Here is a 13,657-nt window from a genome sequence, read left to right as displayed (position 1 = left end):
TTGGGATGACACCCTCTCCCAGGTACAGTGTGGCCCTGAGAGAGCACACGCACCGCCCCCCCCCCCCGCCCCCAGACCAAAGGAGAGAATCAGCCTCTACTTGAGGGATTCCCCCAGCTGATCAATCCACGTCTGCGGGAGGGGACACAGCCCCTGGCCTGGGGGATCGGGATCTGAGGGGAATAGACACTGCCATTGGCCTGAGGAAGCTTTGGATCCAAGCCTCACAGGAAGTCAATTCACAAGCCTGTTCCCTCCTTTGTAAAATGGGGGTCATTCCTGCCTCCCATGGTCTTTGAGGGAATCTGGAGAGGTGGTGGCATCAGTGAAGCTGGGGGTGGACTCAGGAGTTTGAGACCAGAGGGAGAAAAACGAAGCAGAGAGTTAGGGTGACCGCTCCCGCTCATCCCCCCAGGAGCAAAGGAAGGCCACTCTGGAAGGGCTCCCTGGAGGAGGCGAAGCCAGATCTGTCTGTGCAGCTGGGCGTGTCCGCTAGCACTGCACCCAGGGGAGGGCCACCCCTGCGAGGGAGCAGAGCTGTCCCACTTCCTGGCAGCTGGCACCCGCCCGCCGCCCAACAAGAGATTACAGCCTAATCTCCTCGGCGCTAATGATTTAGGCACTGCCAGGACACTGGCGTCTACACCGGGCCTGTCTGAATGGGGAGCTTCCGGGGGTGGCCAGGGCCTGAGGGATGGGCAGGTGAGGGCGAACCTGGCTCCCATGCGGGTGGCCCGGGCTCTCAGCCCACACACGGGGACACAGAGGGAGTCAGGTTTTCCATGCAGGCCTCAGCAACGGGGCTGAGGCAGGCTGCTAGAAGGACTTCTTGCTTAGAAAGTGGGTGGCCTCCCAGGCGACGATGTCTCCTTGCTTGGGAAGTGGGGACAGCACAAGCTATCTGGGAGAGAAGGGATGAACCCCAGCCTAACCCTGCTCCAGCCCTGCCTGCGAAGTCGAGGGGTGCCCAGTGCTGCTGGAGGAGGATGGAGAGGGGGCTCAAAATCAAGGCAGGGGAGCAAGATCAGACCTCCAGGGTTCTCTCACAAGGTTAGACACCAGGGAGGACTTCCTGGCAATCCAGGATGGTCTCTAGGAAGGACCTGGGGTCACCTGAGTGGGCCAGAGACAGGCCCTATCCCAGCCAATCACCCTGTCACAGAACGACATGCAGTGAGACCCTCCCCATCCCTGCTGGAGCCATCCTCCCAGGAACACCCCCTCCCCCAGGAGCTAAGTCCCTTCCTCCCTCCAAGCAGCCTCGCTGGGTTGTCTGCCTTCCACACTGAATCTGGAGTGCGGCCAGGGGCCCTTCAGTGCCTCTCCCTAAAGCCCACAGCCCAGCCTTCACCCTACCTCCAAAGCTCCCAGACCCTAGTCTTGAGGTCCAGCTTCAGGGGGCAGAGAGTTTATTAACCTTCTTTCCTCCCTCCAAAATCACCAAGGTCTCATCTACCATCACCACCATTTGACCCCCTCAAGCTCCCTCAGCCCTGACATCAGACCGCATGCCAAGGTCTGAGCTTGCTTCCCCACACTGGTGATTCCCAGGCCTTCTGTCTCTGCTCTTTGGAGACTCTACTGTCTGTGGATCCCCCTAAGGCACCCCAACCCAGAAAGGATTCACATGCTGAGGGATGGGCCCAGCCAGCCCCTATCCCTGAGTGAAAGGGTAGAGTTAGACCCCAGGAAGCTTCCCTGGCCCTCTGGAATGCATGACTATCCCTGGCCTACGAAGACCTGGACATTCCACCCACACAGCTCAGGGACAGCCCTCGCCACATCTTCCCAGCAGTGCTATGAGGAAACTGAGGCACATGGCGCTTGAGTGGCCAACACGCAGGTGGGGCGGGGCAGGGGGGGCCGGCATTAGCAGCAGAGCCAGGCCCAGGGTCAGGGCCGTAGCAGCTCCCACTCTCCCTGCCAGTTGGGGAAGGAAGGTCTGACAGGAGCCAGCCGGAAGGCTGCACAGAGGTCCTCTCGGCCGTGACTCCTCCTGCCCGGGCCTGTCCTCCACCCCCGGCAGGGAGAGGCCCCTGGCAGCCGAACGGGCAGCACCAGACCCGCAGCCCCCGCAGTCGTCAGCAGCTTGGCCCACATGGAAGATGAGAAGAAAAGGAGGAAGGGATCCAGCCCCAGAGGCTTCTGGGAGTCAAGCACAGTGGGAGAGGGGACCCGTGGACCCAGGGAATGACTGGGACAACTCCCCTCGTCCCCCACTGCCTTCATGCCAGCCCTAGGCTTGACTAACCCCACAGGCCCCAGGGCCTCCTCTCCAGGGGTTGCTGAAAAGCCAGCAGGCTCAAGGGAGTAGAGACAGGCCTCGCCTCGGATCTGAGTGGGACCAGTGTGTGGGGAGAGGGTCCATGAAACCACACCCACCCCTCTGATGTTGCTGGAAGGCTCAGAATGGAGAGTAACCTGGGGGCCCGGTATGCAGTTGATGTTCAATAAACACATATTAATAGGGAGCGCGGGCTGACTCAGTCAGACAAGCATGTGACTCTGATCTTTGGGTCATGAGTTCAAGCCCCATGTTGGGTGTAGAGATTCCTTAAATATATAAATAAACTTAAAAAATAATGGGTGCGTATTAATACTGATAAAAGTCATGCCACATCTGCCTGGCTTCTTGGTACCTCTAGGCTCCCAGCATTAACTGTCACCCCCGAGGACAGTGCCCACACTTCACCCCCACCCAGAACCCAGAGCCCAGCTTGTACACAGCAGATGCTTTCATTTTTTTTTTTTAATTTTTTTTAATGTTTATTTTTGAAAGAGATAGAGACACACAGTGCGAGTGGAGGAGGGGCAGAGAGAGAGGGAGACACAGAATCCGAAGCAGGCTCCAGGCTCCCAGCTGTCAGCACAGAGCCCGATGCGGGGCTCGAACCCACGAACCGTGAGATAGTGACCTGAGCTAAAGTCGGATGCTTAACCGACTGAGCCACCCAGGTGCCCCACACAGCAGATACTTTCAGGTGCTTATTGAATCACTAGGGACATGGAGTCTGGACCATGACTGAGGTGGAGACAGGGACCCAAATAGGAAACACACGATCACCTACCCTCTCCACCAAGGAAAAAGGTCCATATCAGGTGAGGTCGGGGAAGTGAGAGGTCCAGGAGTCCAGGATTGGGGGGTGATGCACCCAGCTGGGACCTTGGCTTGGCTGATGAGGAGAAGACCCCATATCCTTCAGGAATCCCAAAGACCTTCCTTCCACCTGTGACACCTGCCACTGGGGTACCTGTCTGCCCCTTTCCATATTCTACAGACACTGAGGCTTTATCACCTCTCCTCTGGGGGACCTTTGTCTGCAACGGGATAGGCAGAGCCACCAAGCAGCTCACAGGTCCCCCGCCTGGCCAGCCTGTCCTCAGAAGTGCACCTGCACCTAGCCACACCTGCCCTCAGCTGGAACCCTCCTCTTCCTCTATTGTTTCCTCAGCCTCTGTCCTGAGGCCCAAGGCCCCAGGACCACCCCCACCCAGATCCACCCACTGAGGACTTTTGTCCAGCTCCAAAGAGAGCCCCACCCTCCACTCCCGGGACTGTGGGAGATGCAGAACATTCTTGGGGCTCCCGAGAGTCTCCTCCCAGTTAGGAGAGTCAGGGGTGGGTGTCCCTCAATGCCCCCTTACACACCAGGAGTCTCTGGGTGCTTTCTTGTCTCCCCAGGGATGAGCAGACTCAGCCACCTCCCTCTGACTGGTTTCCAGGAACCATCAGCCTGGAATGGACCCAACACATGAGATACAGCACCCAGAACACCTCACCCTTTCAGGCAGAGCCACCTCGGCTGCCGAGGGCTCCTCCCCTAAAAGGACCCAGAGGTCCGAGTGCCCCCAGTGAGACCCAGGCAGGATGACAGGGCAGGGGAGGGAGGGGGTGGAAATGGATGGAGAGGAAATCTGGGAGGGAAACCCAGGCCTGAGGGAGGCATGCATGGGAACTCTTGCTGCCTTCTGCCTTCCCTCCCCCTTCCCTCCTCTTCCTCCTTCTTTCCACTCCCCCTTCCCTGGCCTGAGGGCAGCATCCCAGGTGGGTTCTTCTTTCAGGCCTGGGGCTCACACCTCCTCCCCACCTGGCCTGGCAAACTGGCTTGGGGACCCTAGAGCCTGGGGGACAGAAGCCAGAGACCCTGAAGGGACTCTAGGCTCCTTCCAGCCTTCCAGGCCCCACAAGTCCAGGGCCCTCAGGCCCTGCCGCACCTGCCCTCCGCTCTTCACCTGAGAGACCAGATGCTCCCTGTTCATCTGCACCCATTTGTACCTGCTTTTCAATGCTCTAGAGTGATCTCCTCCAGGGACAAGTGTGGCCTCTCCAGTCTCCTGGGGAGAGGCTTTATCTCTCCCCTCAGATTTTTAATTAAATTTTTAATTAAAAAATTACAGCAGCAGCCGTGTCTCGCAGGAGGCCCAGGGGAGGGAGGATGAGGGAAGGAGGACTCAAGGAGAGAAGAGCAGGATAGGAAGGATTATGGAAAGGCAGAGAGAAAGGCAGGAGGAGGCCGAGGGGGCCTTCAATCCCCCTGTTCCCAACCGAGGAGGTCCACAATGGAAAGCAAGGTCGTCTGTCCTTCCCAAGGGCAAAACAGGAGGACAGAGCAGGAGCACACCTGTGCAGAGGCCTGGGCTCCGTGGAATACTCTGACCCCTCGACCTCCCACCAACTCCTCCCATCAAGGCCTGCCTGGCCCCTGAAGCTGCCCCAGCCTGCTGGCCAGAAGCCAGCTCCCTCCGCTAAACTTCACAGCCCCCTTGTCCTGCTGCCCAGCCTCAGGCTCTGGAGGCCCTGGGGCTTGTTATTTAACATCAGAGAGGAACCCTGTCATCAAGGAGGAATCACAGCTTCTATTTGGTCCAGAGTCAGGCACACATTATCTGTGATCATAAGCCCAACTCCAGGGGTGGCTCAGTCGGTTAGGTGTCCGACTCTTGGTTTCAGCTCAGGTCATGATCTTGCAGTTCGTGAGTTCAAGCCCCGCATTGGGCTCTGTGCTGACAGTGTGGAGCCTGCTTGGGATTCTCTGTCTCCCTCTCTCTCTGTCCCTCCCCTCCTCAAAAATAAATAAATAAACATTTTAAAAAAAGAAGAAGAAGCCCAAGTCCAAGGTCCTGAGGTCAATGGAAACTCTGTGTAGCCTTGGGCATCTCACATCCCTTCTCTCAGCCTCAGCTCCCTCCCTCATCTGTAAAATGGGGCCACTGGACTTCCATGACAAATTCATGAGGCTGAAACAAGACAGTTTGTCAAGGCAGTCGGTGCTACGCCTTCTTCGTACTGGGGATCCAGGAAAGGTTCAATGACTCCAAAGTTGGTTGGGTGAAGCATCCCAGCAGGGAGATATAATCCTTCCCTCCCCAGGCTAGGCAGAGTAACAAACCCCAAAGATGTCCACATCCTAATCCCCAGAACCTGGGAATGTGCACCGAATGTGGCAAAGGGGACTTTGCACGTGTGGTTGAGAAACCTGCAATGGGGAGATTAGTCTGGATTATCTGGTTGAGCCCACGATCATCACAAGAGTCATTTATAAGAGGGAGGCAGGAGGGTCAGAGTCAGAGATGTGACAATAGAAGCAGCGGTCCAAGTGATGAGACCACGAGCCAGGGAACGTGGGCAGCCACTAAAAGCTGAAAAAGGCAAGAAACAGGGACGCCTGGGTGGCTCAGTCGGTTAAGTGTCCGACTTTGGCTCGGATCATGATCTCACGGTTCATGGGTTCAAGTCCTGAGTCAGGCTCTGTGCTCACAGCTCAGAGCCGGGAGCCTGCTTCGGATTCCATGTCTCTCTGACCCTCCCCCACTCACAATCTGTCTGTCTGTCTGTCTGTCTCTCTCTCAAAAATAAATAAACATTAAAAAAATTTTAATGAGAAGCACAGCCCTACTGACACCTCACAGAACCCATTTAAGACCTCTGACTTCCAGAACTGTGAGATGACAAATACGTGTTGCTTTAAGCCCCCAAGTTTGTGGTAATTTGTTACAGCAGCACTTGGAAACTAATACACTCCCCTGGCCCATTGTAACACCACTGAGTGCTAGCCACTCTCACTTGTGTGAGAATTATTTGGAGGTGGACCTTTCTAGAATCATCATCCTTTACAGCCAAAAGATGGCTTTCTGTTCATCTCTGGACCCAACGCAAGGTCTAACTCAGCACTTTGCATACACAGCGGGTGCCCAGCTGATGCCTGCTGAATGGATGCAGGCCATAAGAACCCAAAGTTGGGTTTCATTCAGCACTCTTCATTGCATTCGTTGTGTGGCAGTCAGCAGGCTGGGTGCTGAGAATTCAGCACTGAGTCAGCCAAGCCCTGCCCTTAATGAGCGCAGGCCGATGAGCGAGAGACGCACAAACAGTCCATCGCGGCACGGTGTTTTCTGTGTGGTGATAAAGGTATGTATGTACGAGCACCTTGGGAGGAGGAGAAGGAAGAGACTCATTCAGACCGGGCCGCTGAAGACAGTTTCACAGGGAGGGACAAAAAGCTGGGTCTCGAAGCCAGGGCAGGGCTTTGCCAGGCAGAGAGGACAAGGGGAGAGATCATCCAGGCACAGGCGGGAACGCACGGGGTGTGCTGGGGAACACCCAGAGGCCACAGCTGCCTCAGTATTTCCAGGAAGGTGCAATAGCAATGTTCAGGAAGATGGATCTCACAAGGAAATGCCTTCGTTCAGCCACTGTTGGTAGAGTACTGCTGCGTGCGGGACATCGTCCCAGGCTCCAGCGATACGGTCGTGAGCACAACAGACAACACCCTTGCTCTTAGGGAGCAGACCTTCTAGCGAGAGAGACGGGCAATCATCAAACCAGAGAATGATATGTTCTCCAGGGAAACACAAAAGCGATATGAGAGTTTCAGGCGGCCAAGGAGGGCTTCTTCTAAGTGACATTCAAGGAGGAAACTGAATGAAGGAAGGAGCCAGCCGTGTACAGGAAGGGCATTCCCGGCCGAGGTGACAGCTAGTGCAGAAGCCCTGAGGCAGGACCAAGGTACACATCTTTGGGGACTAGAAAGAAGGGCCAGTGCGGCTGGCGTGGGGGTGAGCAAGGGAGAGGGTGGAGCCACCTCAGGCCAAAAAGGGGCAGGGCCGACCCTGCAGAGCAGCGGTTCTCATCCAGGATCCACCAGAGCTGGGCCCAGCCGGGCCTCCTGAGAGATGGGTGGGCTGAGCATCCGGTAGGCCAGGGCAAGGCAAGTCCTTGTCAGTTTTTGTTTGTGTGTGTGTTTTACTGCAAACTTCCCAGAGTCCTTAGCAAGCCGATGCACATTGTGACTGTGCAGGGAGGGGATAAAGTGCTAAGCATTTCTCAAACTTACTCACCCAGGGTTAGTGGGTGGCACTAGGGTTCCATGGAACCCGCTTTGGGAATCTCTGGGCCAATGCATAGGGCAGGGAAGTGGGGAGAAATGGCTAAACAGAGGCTGGAAAGGGAGACTGCCATGAAAAGACGTGCTAAAAAGTTTGGACTTGGGGCGCCTGGTGGTGGCTGAGTCGGTTAAGCGGCCGACTTCGGCTCAGGTCACGATCTCACGGTTTGTGGGTTCGAGCCCCGCGTCGAGCTCTGTGCTGACAGCTGGGAGCCTGGAGCCTGCTTCGGATTCTGTGTCTCCCTCTCTCTCTGCTCCTCCCCCGCTCGTGCTCTGTCTCTCTCTCAAAAATAAAATAAACATTAAAAAATTTTTTTAAAAAGTTTGGACTTCATCTGCAGCACTAGAGAGTCTTTCAAGCTTTGCTGCGCTGTTTCATTTTTAATGTGTCTATTTATGGAGATTCTAATTCTATAAAAGGGATAGTATCGATCTCGTGGACGCCTCAGTTTCCCAGTTAATCATATCTCTCGGAGAGCCACCTCGTTCTGTTTAATGCATCATGACCATGAGCTGTAATTGACTTACACCTGACCCTACCAAACACTTCTCTGGTCTCCCGGGTTCTTGCTTTTACCCACGACAGTGAAATAAGCCTCCCCGAACATACACGACAGTGAACTTCTGCATACACCTCCATAGGGCCAATCTTAGCGGTGGGATTACTGGGATAAAGGGTGAATCCAGGGACGCCTGGGTGACTCAGTCTGTTGGGTGTCTGGCTCTTGATTTCGACTCAGGTCATGATCTCACAGTTGGTGAGTTCGAGCCCCACATCGGGCTCTGTGCTGACAGTGGGGAGCCTGCTTGGGATTCTCTCTCTCTCTCTCTCTCTCTCTGACCCTCCCCTGCTCTCTCTCTCTCTCTCTCTCTCCCTCTCTCAAAATGAATAAACTTTTAAAAATAAGTTGTTTTTTTTGTTTTTTTTTTTTTTAAAAGGTAAATCCAGAGCACCTGGTGGCTCAGTCATTTAAGCATCTGACTTTGGCTCAGGTCATGATCTCGCAGTTCGTGGGTTCCAGCCCCGCATCAGGTTCTGTGCTGACAGCTCAGAGCCTGGAGCCTGCTTCGGATCCTGTGTCTCCCTCTCTGCCCCTCCCCCATTCGTGCTCCGCCTGTCTCTCAAAAATGAGTAAACATTTTTTTTTTAATTTTTTAAGGTTAATGCATTGTTCACTTTGATAGCTACTGCCAGATTTTCTTCCAGTGTGAACTGAAATGACAGAGAGAGTCTGCTTGAAGATACTCTAGTCCCCTCCACAGCAGATGATAGTGGGAGAGAGAGAAGGGACAAGAGCAACAACACGAGGACAATTAGCACACCGGGCAATGGACATCCGGCAGTTTGTTTCACTATTCTCTCCCTGCTTTTGTGTATGTTTCAAATTTTTCACAGTAAAGAGCGAAGTCTCCTCGGGAAGCTCTACATACTCTCACCTGCTCCGCCGGCACTGGGTCTCATCACGGCTGGAAGCTTTGTCTGGTGCTGCTGTGTTCCGAGTTTTGTCTTTTTGACAGCTGGAGGCCCCCTGCTTCATGCTCCCTTTCTTTAATCACCACTGAGACTGGACATCCCCCCCAAGTTTCTTGGTCCCTCCTTATTTTCCTTCTTTCTTATGAACCCACGGTTCCTATCCTTTACCTAGTTTTCCGGTGGGGTCTTTTCCTTCCCAACTTGTGTGAGCTTTTGGCAAATGTGGGAAGGAGGCCTTTGGCACATGGGTTACACACGGGTTTCCCCAGTTGGCCATTGGTCTTCCAACTTTGTCCACAGCGTCTCTTCCCAAACAGATTATCTCCCTTAGATCACAGTTGATCGTTGTTTCTCGAATGCACCCAGGCACCAGGCGCACTGCAGCGGGGGTGTGAAAGCTGGACAGGGGCAAGGGCGGGCCTGGGGCTGAAGTGATGGCCCGGGAGAGAGACGGTGAGGGTGAGGACAGGACACGGTGGCCAACCGGGAGGCCTGAGCTGAGTAGGCAGCAAGATGACTCCGCATTTTCTGGGCTGAGCAGGTGGGCGGGTAACGATGCCACTGACTGGGACAGTCAGAGCGAAACGCAAGGTTCAGAGGAAGAAAACAATTCTCTACTCTCAAAGCACTTACCACCCTATGTGGTCACACCTATTTGCCTGTCTCCTCCTCTAGACAAGGGCAGAGACCCTGCCCTGTCCCCAGAAATGGAAACAGCAATGGCGCCTGAGAACTGTAGAAGTTAATGAATAAATGAATGACCTGAGTGCGAAGTTCCTCTCAGAGCAGAGATGTCAGGAAGTGAAAGGTGGCATTCACAACTCAAGGGATTATCTCTTCCACAATGCCTCCCTCCCCAGGAGTTGATGGGGATGATGGCCACGCCTTGTGTGAGCCAACCAGACCCGGCTGTGCCCACCAACCAGTGCCAAAAGACAAGGGGTTGCATGTGGTCCTGAGAACTCCAGAATCCACAGGCTCCTTGGATATGACAGGCTGAGGGACCTCTCTGGACATCAGGCCAGGAAGGCCTCCACCTAGAGGTGAACCAGGGAAGCAGGAAACCAGTGAGGTCACCACAGAGACCGCAGAGGCAGAACCCTGGGCCTAGAACCTTGGAGAACCTTCTAGAAAGACTGGCTGGCTCCAACAGACCACAGTGGCCCAGGAGAAGACCTCCAGGGCAGATGAGGCAGGCCGGTCACATTTCTGGGGGTGATTTCAAGCTCACCACCTGGAGACACTGGTCAGGGCTGGAAACCCTGGCAGTGCCTGACCAGGGAGCAGAGGGAGGGAAAAACAGAGGACACTATGGGGTTCCCACCTCATGTAGGCATCTCATCTGACCCTTACGCTTCGTAGCTCTCAAAGGAGAAGCCAGAATGCTTGCATCAGAACTCCAGGCCCTGCTCCTTCCAAGAACCTCCCGGATTAAACCCGGACTCCCGAGAGCGCAGGCTGGAGCCTCAAATCTGTACCTGGAGCGCCCTCTGCTGGCCACCCCGGGTCACGCGCCTCTGCTTCGCAGTCCAACCCCTGCGCCTCACACCCGCCCCTTCTCACTATCTTCGGCTCCTCCTTCTAGTCCCATGACCCTCACAGCCCCTGGCGCCCAGGTTGGGCCGTGTGTCCATTCCCTGCCTCCAGGCCGAAGGACACGAAACTCCTTTCTGCAGCCGACCTGTACATTGATCCTGCCCATCCTTCCGTTCTCCATCTCAAAACACGGCCCCGAATCTGGCCCAAAGTCCTCCTCCCCACCCGCAGTTCAGGTGGTTCTATTAAACCGCTTGCCCCAAAGTCAATCCTCCTACCCAGCCTCCCCCAGCCCCGACTGTGACGTTCTCTAAGGTAGGCCACGCTCTACTCTGTGGGGACCACCTCCTACCTGAGGCCAGCTCCCGAGAGACAGCAGGTGTCCTTGGTTCGCCCTCCTTGGAATACCCCACACAGAGTATGACCCTCCACTCAGTTCACAAAAGATGGAACGCGTCTATGTGCGAACCATTGTGAGTGCCCAGTGTGTATATCTGTGTCCGGGCGCGGCCCGTGCGTGTGGCACAGGGAGTGGGGCCCCCTCTGGGAGGTCTCTGCAGGGGACTTGGGTGGGGCCGCCCCCCCGCCCCACCCCTGCCGCCTGGCTCAGAGCGGAAAGAAACTGGCGTCCCGCGCCCGCAGGGGGCAGCACCGAGCCGCTCTGGCCCCGCCGCGTACTCATCCGAAGGAGTCCCGGCGGCGTCACCGGCCAAGAAGGGCTTCAGATCTACAAAGAAAGCAAAGAAACCCTGTGGGTCTAAGGGATGGCATGGGAAGGGGCACCTGGCAAAGTTTCCAGAACTTTGAGTGGCGGGTTCACAGGCGTTTGTTGTACCTTAATTTTTAAATCCTGCCCATATGTTGTAGGTGTTATTTTAAATCTATTCAGAACTACTTTTTTTTTTTAATAATCATCCTCGGGCTCTCTCTAGGACAGGAAAGACCCCTCACTCCTCTGAGTAAGCCGCCGAGGGCAAAATTGAGGCTTCCAGCCCCCTTGGGACTCCCCAGAAAGCCTGCGGAGGCTCTGAGTTTCCCCGGGGTTGACCATGGCCTTGGGGGAGGGCAGAGCAAAGCTTCTCCTACAGCCCCGGGTCCCACCAGCCTCCCTCCAGGATACGCATTTACACACAGCTCTCACGCACAGTCATGTGTTCACAGGGCGGCCTATTCACTCAGACTCGGCACACACACGCTAATTCACACTCACACATTTACACACAGCCCACACTCATTCACACTCTCCTTCTCACACAAATCACACTCACTAACTCCCCCTTGCGCACGCGTGCATTCACACCCACCCAGACTCCCACATTCACACACTCACATACTCTCACAGACTCACACACTCATAATCACCGACACATACACTCACACTCACAGATTCATACACCCCCACACACCTTATGTACACACTTACAGACTCCCATACTCATACTTCCAGTCAGCTTGCACGCACATTCGCACAGACTCTCATGCGTTCCCACTCACGGACACACACCCTCGGGCTCACAAACCCTTACGCACACACACACACTCAGATCCACATTCACACATTCAGGCAGCCTTCACAGCCTTATACACCCGTACGCATTCACAGACTCCCGCGCTCACATTCTCACATACTCGCGGACATACCTGTGCGCCTTCACACGTGTGCACACTCAGCCTCTCGCTGCTTGCGCTTTGCACACTCATTCACACACTCACACAGAGCAGCCGGTTCCCACTCACGCTCTGGCCCAGTGACCTTGAGTCATCACAGGCAGAGAGAAGGAGCTGGGTCTCAAGAGAGTTCTGGGATCTTCCCAGGAGGCCCAGTCCCAAGGTACAGAGAGGTTTCTCCTCAGACTGAAGGAAGCAGTTCATGTGACAGCCCTGTGCGAGTCCACATGCCTCAGAGGGAGTCCCCAAACTTCCTGCACTCGTTCACTAGCTCGTTCTCTCGCTCCCTGACCTACCTGAGGGCGAGCCCGGGGACACGACACAGACACATAGCGAGCCCTGATGTCGGGGAGCTCTGTCTCCAGGGGAGATGCCTGGACTTCACGAGCTGGCTGAGCAGGGCATCATGGGGGCCTGAGCGGGTGGAGCTGTGGAAACATCTAGGAGGGGCCCCTGTCCCAGCGCAAGGGGCAGGACAGCTGGAGAAGGGATCTGAACAGGACCTGCACACATAGGGGTCACAGGTAGACACCGGCCTCCCAGGCCTGGGGCCTGGCACCCTCGGGAAAGAGCGAGACCTCCTGGACGAGGGGAGTTAGCCAGGGAAGCAGAGATAGGGGCTGGGCCTGGAGAGGCTGGAGGGGCCACCTGTGGAAGGCGTGTGGCCTTTCTCTCTTTAAGAGAAAGGCCACAGGGAGCCCTGATCAACTGTGCAGAACGGGAGAGGACGCTCCACAGAGGCTGACAGTGCGTGTCCAGAACTGGCAGGTGCCCTCAGCCCCCAACCCAGGAACAGAGCTGGCCCAGAGAGCAGAGCCACTGGTCCATGAATGCCCACAGATGCTCCCCTAACTTGTCAGAATGAGTGCCCCGTGAGTGACAGAGGGTCTTTCTATACATAGGGTCAGAAACAAACACACAGCCCTGAGAACCTGGTGATCTTCAGGAAGAGTTGCCAGCTTCTCCCAAAAAGCCCGCCCCCACCAGGCCACTGGCTCTAGACCAGCCAGAAGCGAAGGGGTGCGGGGGGACACCCCACCGCAAGGAGCAGGGTCCGGGAGGCCTGGCAAAGCAGAGCTGGGGATAGTTCGGGGAGGGTGCTGTGCCCTGGGTCCCCAGCCGGGACCCATTCCTGGACGAGGGAGGGCGGGACTGCTCCGACCCACACATTCCAGCTGCTGCCACACCCTTCCAGCCTGTTCTCACCTGTTCCCACGGTTTCCCAGACTGCCCTGGGCCCGGCTCTCACTGCCAACTCCCAGAATCCCTCAAGGCTCAGAATCCAACTACAGGGACTTTGGTCTAAGTGTCCAGAAACCCACTTCCACTGGGCCAACTGCCTCCCCACCAAAACACACACACACACACACACACACACACACACACACACTGAACCATCCTCAGCCCCAGGACACAAACAGGGCTTTCAGGGAGTTGAGGCACTACTTTCCACTGCAAACAGCACCACCCTCTGGGACACAGTGCTGCCCTCTTGCCACAAGGCCCTGGGCTACACCTCCTCTACACCCCCTCTCCCCGACCCAGGTCCCCTGGCTGCCTGGAGCTCAGCCTGCCGCTCTTCACAGGTGCAGGC

Source organism: Neofelis nebulosa, chromosome 16 (assembly GCF_028018385.1).
Source record: "Neofelis nebulosa isolate mNeoNeb1 chromosome 16, mNeoNeb1.pri, whole genome shotgun sequence".
NCBI lineage: Eukaryota > Metazoa > Chordata > Mammalia > Carnivora > Felidae > Neofelis > Neofelis nebulosa.
Note: the sequence above shows the minus strand (reverse complement) of the source record.